This window comes from Bos taurus, chromosome 19, assembly GCF_002263795.3.
Source record: "Bos taurus isolate L1 Dominette 01449 registration number 42190680 breed Hereford chromosome 19, ARS-UCD2.0, whole genome shotgun sequence".
NCBI classification, from domain to species: domain Eukaryota; kingdom Metazoa; phylum Chordata; class Mammalia; order Artiodactyla; family Bovidae; genus Bos; species Bos taurus.
Window position 1 is genome coordinate 41,419,329 of NC_037346.1, and position 11,170 is coordinate 41,430,498.

The following is an 11,170-nucleotide window of genomic DNA, read 5'->3' on the forward strand; positions in this document are numbered from 1 at the left end:
AACCCCTACAATCTTGTAAAGTAATTAACCTGCAATTAAAGTAAAGAAATTAATTTTTTAAAGATAAAAAGGCTGCTAACCTCATCATTCATCATTGTTCAGTTGCTCAGTCATGTCCAACTCTTTGTGACCCCATGAATGACAGCATGCCAGGCTTCCCTGTCCTTCACCATCTCCCAGATCTTGCTCAAACTCATCTCTATTGAGTCGGTGATGCCATCCAACCATCTTGTCCTCTGTTGTACCCTTCTTCTCCTGCCTCCATTCTTTTCCAGCATCAGAGTCTTTTCTAATGAGTTGGCTCATGACACTATTTAAATAGCTAACACATGGAAGCAACCTAGGTATCCATCAATAGATGAATGGTTAAAGAAGATATGGGGAGTGTGTGTGTGTGTGTGTGTGTGTGTGTATACACACCAAAGGAATATTACTCAACCATAAAAATGAATGAAATACTGCCATTTGTAGCAATGTGAATGGACCTAGGTAATGTCATACTAAGTGAATTAAGTCAGAGGAACAAAGATAAATATCATATGATATCACTTATGTTGTTCAGTCACTCAGTCATGCCTGGCTGTGACCCCATGGACTGCAATACTTATGTGTAGAATGAATCTATATAGAAAACAGAGACTCACAGATATAGAAAGCAAACTCATAGTTACCAAGGGAGAAAGATAAGGGGAGAGGAACAAATTAGAAGTATAGGATTAACAGGTACACACTACCACATATATATTGAATAAAATAGATAAGTAATAAGGATTTACTGCATAACACAGGATACAGTGGTCAATATCTTTTAATAACCTACAAGGGAAAATAATCTGAAATATATATATATATATATACATATAACTGAATCACTTTACTGTACACCTGAAACTAACACAATATGTAAACCAACTATTCTTTAATTTTAAAATGGCTGCTATGCTATTTACTATAGCTAGAACATGGAAGCAACCTAGATGTCCATCAACAGATGAATGGATAAAGAAGTTGTGGTACATATACACAATGGAATATCAGCCAGAAAAAGGAATGCATTTGAGTCAGTTCTAATGAGGTGGATGAACCTAGAATCTACAGAGTGAAGTGAAAACACAGAGTGAAGTAAGTCAGAAAGAGAAAGGTAAATACCATATTCTAAAGCATATATACAGAATCTAGAAAAATGGTACTGAAGAATTTATTTACAGGGCAATAGTGGAGAAACAGACATAGAGAATAGACTTATGGACATGGGGAGAGGGGAGGAGAGGGTGAGATGTATGGAAAGAGTAACAAAGAAACTTATATTACCATATGTAAAATAGATAGCCAATGGGAATTTGCTGTATGGGTCAGGAAACTCAAACAGGGGCTCTGGATCAACCTAGAGGGGTGGGATGGGAAGGGAGATGGGAGAGAGGTTCAAAAGGGAGGGGATATATGTATACCTATGGCTGATTCATTTTGAGGTTTGACAGAAAACAGCAAAAATCTGTAAAGCAATTACCCTTCAATAAAAAATAAATTAATTAAAAAAAATTTTTAAAGGTTGCTATGAAATGGATAAAGCTATCATCATCTGTAGATGATATGATTGTGCAAGTAAAATTTCCCAAAAAATCTATTGCTAGATATTAAAAATAATAAGAGAGTTTAGTTACAACATCAACATATATGAATACATTTTTATATGTCAGAAGCAGTTGAAAAAATTCAATTGTAAAATAAAATTAGCATAAAAATTAGAATATCTAGGAATAAATCAAACGAAAGATGGGCAAGAATAGGATAAACATTTGACCAAGCAATTATATGAGCCATCTACTCCTAGGTTTACATCCAAAGAAATGTGTTTACCAAACAACTGGTACAAAAACATTTATAGAAGGACTCTTTTCAATACTAAACTTAAAAAAAAATGTATATCAGGAGGACCATCAACAAATAAATTGTGTCATATTCACACACAATCCAAGATTATACAGCAATGACAATAGATAAACTACAAATAATAACTTTGTTGAATCTCAGAGTCATAATGTAAAGGGAAGTCAATTCTATATTCTTTTATTACATAAAGGTTAAAAAAAAAAAGTTAAAACTGACCTACAGGATTGTAAGTCATCAATAGATTATTTAGCAACATTTGGGGATTAGTGAAGAGGGTATAATTGGAAAGCACCACTTTTAATTTCTATTTCTTAACCTGGTAATATTGACATGGGTTTGTTCATTGCATAATAATATATAAAGCTGGGAATTAATTATTTGCATTTACCATTCACTTTTTATCTTAAAAAGTTTAAAACCTAAAGATAAATTAGGAATTAACTAATTCAATTCTATCATTAAAATAAAGAAAGGAAGTAAAAGAGATAGGGGAAGAAAGGAGGAAAGATTGAAAGAAGAGAAGGAAGAAAGAAATAGAATAAGGAAAAGAAAGATTACAACGATAAACATGTTATCAGTAAGATGAGGTCATCGACTCCGCTGATACACAAGGATAGAAACAGAGTCACCAGCTCTTCCTGGTTTGCCTGGAATTGCCCCAGTTATTCAGCAGGTCACTGAATGACCCACGTCCAGGGCAACTCCACACTCCTGGCCAAATTAGGACTATTGGTCACCCAGAAGTAAATTGACTGAAGCTTTCTCAGTCCCAGCTTCTTCTCTTCACCTGCTTTGGTTCTGCTTTGCCATATGAAAGAGATTATGCCAAACAGCATCTTACCAAGAGCCATTGATAGAAGTGGGATAGAAGGCAGCGAGTGAGGGTAGGTTGCTACAGAGGAATGCCAGTAGTGGTCCTGAACCAGGCTTTTGTGGGTAAACAGATTTGGACTCGGGCATGGATTCAATTTGTCATTGTGAAAACATCAGCATCAGCCCCTCACCACAAGGGAACTTGCCAATTTCCATAGAGCAGAAGGACCAAAGCTAGGGAGATACAACTGCTGTGACCCTCCTCAGGCCAGTGAAAACTGTATCCCATGATCATATTATGACTGAAGCAGGGACGATGTTGATGATGTGATCGCCTTTCTTTTACCTGAAAAATGTTTCTATGAATTCTCAATCGGGAAACAGATTCAATCCTTATTTACCAAAGATTCATAACCCTTAGGGAACAACTTCCGCCTCTAAAATTCCATCAGTGACTGTGAAAACAATGTAAAGAACAGTAAGGAAAATCCTGTTTATTGGTTCACGTATTGAGAGCCCAGTGTATAAAAGTACTGGAATTGAAGAAGTGATCAGAATCTGAGAACTCACCTCTGTGTAGGAACCCACACACCACCCTGACACCATGACTCACTCCTGCTGCTCCCCTTGCTGCCAGCCTACCTGCGGTAGGATCACCTGCTGTAGGACCACATGCTTCCAGCCCACCTGTAGTGGATCCAGCTCTTGTGGGTCCAGCTGCTGCCAGGCCTGCTGCCCCTCAACTTGCTGGCAAATCACTTGCTGCAAACCTACCTGTGTGACCACTGGCTGTCAGCCCGCCTGCTGTGGATCCAGCAGCTGTGGACAAAACTGTGGTGGGTCTAACTGCTGTCAGCCTTGCTGCCAGCCAGCTTCCTGTGCACCCGTGTACTGACATAGAACCTGCTACCACCCCACCTATTGCTGCCTGCCTGGGTGCCAAGATCAGAGCTGTGGACCCAGCTGCTGCCAGCCTTGCTGCCGCCCTGTCTCCTGTCTGACCACCTGTTGTAGGACCACCTCCTGCCACCCCAGCTGCTGCCAGCCTTCCTGCTGCTGATCACTTTGCTAAAGAATCACTGTCTCTCAAACCAATCTTCTCATCACCTGATTTGGCATTCCAGAACAAGTTTTACTTCCAAAAGTTGCTAAAGCCAATGTCCTATCACCAAATTTTTGTTATTAATCTCCCGTTTAAAAGGTTGAGAATCAGCTTGATAGAGTGTGGAGGACTTCCCCTTGATTCTCTTCTTCCTGTGTATATGAGTCATGTTCCACATTCCTGCATCCTTGATATGGAGTGTGGGTCTCTACTTTGACTCAGAAATCAGGATCTTCATCTTCTCTCTACATGTAACTTATGAAGACACATACTCATGACTTTCTTCAGTTTCTGCTACTATCTTCATAATAATCTTCATAATCATGTTTCTTTTCAATGTACTCATGATTCTTATGTCCTGCTTTCTTCTTTTTATAATCACTTCTAGTGTCTCCCAGAAGCAGGGAATCTTACCTGAATTTCTAAATAAATCTTGTGCCACTGTTCATTTCATATTGTGCTTTGTGTTATTATGCAATATTCAGGATGTGAGCATTTATACACATATGCATATACTGTGAATTGTTCATTCTGAGCTCATACAATGCTCCACATTTATTATTTCTATTTCACATGAGAAAATGACCAACTTGGTAGATTACCTCCAAGTGAACACACTCCTGTCACTCTTACCAGCTTAAGAAATAGAATTTGCTATCTTCAAATTCTCTCTCTCATTCCCAAACGTAGGCAAGTTCACGATTTTTCTAAACTTTATATAAATGAGATACTATATAGTTGGCCACTTGTTCTTTATATTAGGATTGTGACACTGATCCATGTAATTATCTGAAGTTCATTTATTCTCCTTACTGTATCATCTTTCACTGAATGAATATGACACCTTTCATTTGTTTACTACTGATATATGTGTGGACTGTTTGCAGTCTGGGGCTAATAAAATCATGCTGCTTTAAATGTTTTAGAACAGGTTCTTTGGTACATGTGTACAAACATTTCTATTGGATAAATATCTACAAGTAGAATTGCTTGGTAAAAGTATTTATACTGATCTCTGTAGAGGTTTTCCCCATTTTTATTAGGTTTATTTCTAGGTGTTTCATAATTTATGCTATTTTAGGGTACAATTTAAAATTCTAATTTTTAGTGTTTCTGACACGTGTGTGCATATGTGTGTTTTCATACATATGTGTGAAATGTGTGTATGTGTGTTTTCATAAATATGTGTATGTGTATTTTCATATGTAAGGGTATGTGTGTCTCACTCTTTGTGACCCCATAGACTGTAACCTACCAAGGTCTTCTGTCCATGAAATTCTCCAGGCACAAACACTGGGGTGGATTGCCATCTTCTCCAGGGGATCTTCCTGATCCAGGGATCGATCCCAGGTCTCCTACATTGCAGGCAGATTCTTTACCATCTGAGCTACTGGGAAAGTCCTGTTTCTGACATATAAAATAGCAATTAGTTCTTGTATGTTGATATTATAACCAAACTTCCTCATTATTTCTAATAGTTTATCAATAGATGGGTTTTCTTTTTAATTTTGCATGCATCAGATCAGATCAGATCAGTCACTCAGTCGTGTCCGACTCTTTGCAACCCCATGAATCGCAGCACGCCAGGCCTCCCTGTCCATCACCAACTCCCAGAGTTCACTCAGACTCATGTCCATCGAGTCAGTGATGCCATCCAGCCATCTCATCCTCTGTCATCCCCTTCTCCTCCTGCCCCCAATCCCTCCCAGCATCAGGGTCTTTTCCAATGAGTCAGCTCTTCGTACTGGAGTTTCAGCTTTAGCATCATTCCTTCCAAAGAAATCCCAGGGCTGATCTCCTTCAGAATGGACTGGTTGGATCTCCTTGCAGTCCAAGGGTCTCTCAAGAGTCTTCTCCAACACCACAGTTCAAAAGCATCAATTCTTCGATGCTCAGCCTTCTTCACAGTCCAACTCTCACATCCATACATGACCACAGGAAAAACCATAGCCTTGACTAGACAGACCTTTGTTGGCAAAGTAATGTCTCTGCTTTTGAATATGCTATCTAGGTTGGTCATAACTTTCCTTCCAAGGAGTAAGCGTCTTTTAATTTCATGGCTGCAGTCACCATCTGTAGTGATTTTGGAGCCCAGAAAAATAAAGTCTGACACTGTTTCCACTGTTTCCCCATCTATTTCCCATGAAGTGGTGGGACCGGATGCCATGATCTTCATTTTCTGAATGTTGAGCTTTAAGCCAACTTTTTCACTCTCCACTTTCACTTTCATCAAGAGGCTTTTGAGTTCCTCTTCACTTTCTGCCATAAGGGTGGTGTCATCTGCATATCTGAGGTTATTGATATTTCTTCCGGCAATCTTGATTCCAGCTTATGTTTTTTCCATCCAGCGTTTCTCATGATGTACTCTGCATATAAGTTAAATAAGCAGGGTGACAATATACAGCCTTGACGAACTCCTTTTCCTATTTGGAACCAGTGTGTTGTTCCATGTCCAGTTCTAACTGTTGCTTCCTGACCTGCATACAAATTTCTCAAGAGGCAGATCAGGTGGTCTGGTTATTATAATTGTGATCAATAAATTTGCATATTGATAATGGGATAGATAAATTGTTATGCCTCAGGAGAGGAGTTCAACCTTTGTATGTAAATAAGAACAGATGTCTGAGTCTACAAGAATAATTTTGGACCCTGTGTATTTGTCAAAATAATAGCAATCAACTTGAAAGCACTTGGGGAGAGAGCTACATTTTGCCCAGGTGAATGAATGTCATAATTTCATGGCACCATGTAATATTTTAATGTTATGCCTTTGAGTGCTTGTGGATTTCAGAGAAGGACAGCAACGCCAGCAATCAATGTCAGTTACAGCGTTTGAATAAGACGGAGAATGTAGAGACTTCACAGAGACTCAGTAATGGAAGAAACCCTTATAGTCTCTTGCTAGAATTAACTCACAGAAGCTGCAAATCAAAGACACAATATTCCTACTGCCAACTATTTGTTTACTTGAGATATCTTGCCTCCATAATAGCCCATTCCTTTTTCAGACATCTCCTATCAAGAGTGATTATGTTAACATCCATCCCCCCTCCCCCTCCCAGCCTGGTCTCCTGAATCTTTTGTTCATTGGGATCACTTGTTAGACAGTCAGAATGGCATCACTGCACAGTTACTGAGCAGTACTCTCCCCAGCAGAAGATATGCACACTGAAAAATCACATTTGTTTCACATTAACCCCTGGCATGTACTTTCCCACCTCCCAGGGTGCCTTTTGGACAAGGCTCAGCATTTCCCTACTGACTGCAGATGTTCATTTTTCCCTGAGGCCCCAGTCACTGACCTTTCCAACTAGATCTATAGTGTTAAGATTAAGTCTAAATATTTTCTCTAAATATTCTAAATGTACTGGATTATGGTTTAGTGGAATGAAATACCGTTGAAATGCATGAACATATGTTATCATTCGTATGATTGTGTCTGTGCCTTTTTAAGATGTTTCTAATTTACAATATCTTCTTTCTGTACTGGACTTCCCAGGTGGCTCTAGTGATAAAGAACCTGCCTGCCAATGCAGGAGACATAAGAGATCCCTGGGGAGGGAAAATTCCCTTGAAAAAGGCATAAAAACCCACTCCAGTATTCCTGCCTGGAGAATCCCATGAACAGAGGCATCTGCCAGGCTACAGTACATGGGATCGCAAAGAGTCAGACACGACTGAAGCGACTTAACATGCATGCACGCACTTTCTTTACTAAACTCACTCTTAGACTGTGCTTTTATTTACTTCTGATTTTACCTTCAACCATAAAATCTCTATAAAGGAAGGAAAGACCACAGCTCTTAGTATTCTTGCCTGGAGAATTCCATGGACAGAGTAGCCTAACAGGCTACAGTCCATGGGGTCGCAAAGAGTTGGACATGACTGAGGAACTATCACTCACTTAGTTACAGGAATTAAAATCATATGGGAGAGTACTCAAATTCTTGTTCCGCCACTCACTAGTCTTATTGGGAGAATGTACAGAACATACTTTTCATATATATTATGTTATCATTTGTTATTTTTAACTTATTTTTATTTAATTATAGTTGATTTACAATGTTATGTTAATTTTCCACCACTTTCTGTCATATTATGTCCACTTATGTATTAGTCTACAAGTGTTTTCTTTCCCCCTTCTGTTATGGGTCAACCAGTCTATAAGCAGATGCCTTCGAAAAACCACAATTGTTATATTTTCAAGAATATCACAGAAAAACAAATCTATTCATCACTAGAGAATTGGTTTTTCCCTTACTTGTTCCATGATAATCTAAGCTTTTGTCTCTTTTGTTTAACACTGTATGCTTGCATGGGTGCATGCTAAGTTGCTTCAGTCATGTCCAACTCTTTGCAAACTTATGGACTATAGCCTAACAGGTTCCTCTGTAAATAGGATTCTCCAGGCAAGAATACTGGAGAGGGTTGCCATGCCTCCTCCAGGGGATCTTCCCAATCCAGGGATGAAACCTATGTCTCTTAAGTCTCCTGCATTGGCAGGTGGATTCTTTACCACTAGCGCACCCTGGGAAGTACCTGTATGCCTGACTTTTTTTTTTTTTTGCTGTAACTACTGAATTCATTTTTTTAATATAAATTTATTTATTTTAATTGGAGGCTAATTGGTTTTGCCTGACTGAACACAGATTAGCTTCAAATTTGCTAATTATAAACTTCCAAGTCTTCAAGAGATAGGAATACCAGACCACCTTATCTGTCTCCTGAGCAACCTGTATGCAGGTCAAGAAGCAACAATTAGAATTGAACATGGAACAACAGACTGGTTCAAAATTGATAAAGGAGTGCGTCAAGGCTGTATATTGTCACCATGTTTATTTAACTTATATGCAGAGTACATCATGTGAAATACCAGGCTGGATGAAGCACAAGCTGGAATCAAGATTACCAGGAGACATATCAATAACCTCAGATATGTAGATGACACCACCCTTGTGGCAGAAAGCAAAGAGGAACTAACGAGCTTCTTGATGAAGGTGAAAGAAGAGAGTGAAAATATGGCTTAAAACTCAACATTCAAAAAACTAAGATCATTGCATCCAGTCCCACCGCTAACGGCATACAGATGGGGAAACAATGAAAACAGTGACCGATTTTATTTTCTTGGGCTCCAAAATCACTGCACATGGTGACTGCAGCCATAAAATTAAAAGATGCTTGCTTCTTGGAAGAAAAGCTATGACCAACCTAGATAGCATATTAAGAATCAGAGACATTACCTTGCTTACAAAGTTCCCTATAGTCAAAGCTATGGTTTTTCCCATAGTCATGTATCAATGTGAGAGTTGGACCATAAAGAAGGCTGAGTGCCAAAGAATCGATGCTTTCAAACTGTGGTGTTGAGAATCCCTTGGACTGCAAGGAGATAAAGCCAGTCAATCCTAAAGAAAATTAACCCTGAATTTTCATTGGAAGAACTGATGCTGAAGCTGAAGCTCCAATATTTTTGCTACCTGATGCAAAGACCTGACTCATTAGAAAATACCCTGATGCTGGGAAAGATAGAAGGCAGGCGTGGGAGGGGATGACAGAGGATGAGATGGTTGGATGGCATCACCAGCTCAATGGACATGAGTTTGAGGAAGCTCCAGGATATGGTGAAGGACAGGGAAGCCTCATGTGCTGCAGTCCATAGGGTTGCAAAGAATTGGATACAGCAGAGAGACTGAACAGCAACAAAGTCAAGGTATTGGAAGGTATGAGAACTTGTACCACATCCAAGGAGAACAGTAGAGTTTTGCACTGTCCTCAATGACTAAAGAATACACAGATAATAATTGCATTTGATTCTTGAAAAATCCAATTGATCATAATACATAAACATGCAATACCTCAAGTTTCACCAGTCCATAGCCCCACAGAAGTTTTTATGCCAGGTGGAGAATTTTGAGTACCACAGATAACACTTTTGCTCTTCAAAGGCAATGGAAAGAGAAAATATTTACAGTAAACAATCAACAGTACACATGGGCATGACATATTTATTTTGAGGAAAAGTAGCCTCACAATGATGTTTGTTGGCTGTTTGCAAGTGGTGAAAGGCCTGACTGGATTGAGCTTGGGAGAAGCAAGACTGGAACATAAGGAGATTTGGAGAATAATTATTTACATAAAGATGGCTTGAGGACAGAAAGTGTTTCCCACTTGTGTCCCACATCAATGATCTTCAGAGTGTTCATGATAGAGAAGGCACTGCTGCTGCTGCTGCTGCTGCTAAGTCACTTCAGTCGTGTCCAACTCTGTGCGACCCCAGAGATGGCAGCCCACCAGGCTCCCCCGTCCCTGGGATTCTCCAGGCAAGAACACTGGAGTGGGTTGCCATTTCCTTCTCCAATGCATGAAAGTGAAAAGTGAAAGTGAAGTCTCTCAGTCGTATCCACCTCCTAGCGACCCCCATGGACTGCAGCCTACCAGGCTCCTCTGTCCATGGGATTTTCCAGGGAAGAGTACTGGAGTGGGGTGCCATCGCCTTCTCCGAGAGAAGGCACTAGACAACTACAAATTTGGAATAACTCATCCCATCTCTGTCTTTGGGTGCATCAATATTTACCCAAGATAGCATGAACAAAGCATCCATGGTGGCAGTGATAGAGGATTTGTGTGAACCCAATAGCATAGGCTCCCTCTCACCATGGCTACCCCTGCTGTATGTGCTGCTAGTCAGAAGCAGAGAATGTTGTTGAGCACCGATGGGGTAGCATCATAACTTATTAACCATGCTGCACAAAGGCAAGTTATCCTCTCAGACTAGTAGGAAAAGAGAGAGGTTCTTCTTTCTAGGATTGCATATTCTAAACATGGATTTGTCATCCCTATCAGCTGTACTGTTGGCTTAGAGTATTATTGTCATAGGATTCTGAATAGCATCAATTTGGACCAAGAGACCCACTTTTTGAAGAACAAGATCAACAACAGCTACACAAACATGAGAGCTACTTGCTCTACCATATATCACATGACAGAGATGACTGGCCCCATGGAAAATTGGAACGGTCTTGCAAATGTGGAGCAAAGAACCAACTTAGAGGTGACAACACATGGTTTTGATATAGTGTCTTCTGGATGTGGTGTATATCTTGATCCAAAGACCATTACCTGGTTCCTATGTAGGTAGTACCAAATATATCCACAGAGGTAGTACACATGGTTTCAGAAATTGATGTAGGAGTGAATCCTCCCAGCTTAACTCAAGGTAACGTTCTTGGGAATCTGTGCTTCCCATCCTGGGTTGAAGTCTTTAACACTGTGAAAGTCACATCTCTTTGAAGGAATATCAGTTCAGTTCAGTTCAGTCACTCAGTCGTGTTCATCATCTGATCAGTTTGCATTCTTCATGTAGGTAGA

At 39.7% G+C, this 11,170-nt stretch overlaps 1 pseudogene; it reads left to right on the forward strand.

Annotated features, from left to right (window-relative positions):
* Nucleotides 1–3,307: 3,307 nt before the first annotated feature.
* Nucleotides 3,308–3,763, forward strand: LOC112442574 (keratin-associated protein 9-2-like; annotated as a pseudogene).
* The last annotated feature ends 7,407 nt before the right edge of the window (nucleotides 3,764–11,170 follow it).